Source organism: Nyctibius grandis, chromosome 7 (genome assembly GCF_013368605.1).
Source record: "Nyctibius grandis isolate bNycGra1 chromosome 7, bNycGra1.pri, whole genome shotgun sequence".
Taxonomy (NCBI): Eukaryota; Metazoa; Chordata; class Aves; order Nyctibiiformes; family Nyctibiidae; genus Nyctibius; species Nyctibius grandis.
The window spans coordinates 8,742,405-8,742,966 of record NC_090664.1 but is presented as its reverse complement, the minus strand read 5'-3'; positions in this window follow the sequence as shown (position 1 = coordinate 8,742,966).

Here is a 562-nt window from a genome sequence, read left to right as displayed (position 1 = left end):
TTTTACACCAGGTATAGCAGTTTCCTGTGGAAATATAGGTGACCTGTAAGGACAGGGGTCTAGGAAAAAAAACTGAAGGGGAGTGTTATTTTTAAATGTGTTTTAATGTTGTTTTGTGTGTGTGTTTTTGGTTGTGTTTTTTTTTTTTAAACTTCAGCTGTTGATAGTTTTCAGTTTTAGAGCGAACATCTAGCAACCTCAAAAACAGTCGAGACACTCCGGGACTGCATGCACTTCTGGTTGTGAAACAGGTGGCAAAGGTACACTCCTGCTTTTCCTTATAAAGACATAAGGAGAATGAATTCCTAACTGCCAGCTTAGAGTGGGGAGAGTGTTTTGTCCAGTAACTTCTCCTCTCTCAAGCCATTTGTTTTCCTGAGTGTTGGTTGGTGACTCTTGGAAGGCATAGGCTGCATCACCAGCTCGAGGCTGCACAGAGGTCTAAGCAATCTTCTAATGTCTGAGCAGAGGAGGGGACACTGTAATTTCCACCACTTGCTGCTTGAAGATTCATAATATTTAGCATGCTGGTGGCTGTGTAAGTGTATTGAAAGAGCATGTA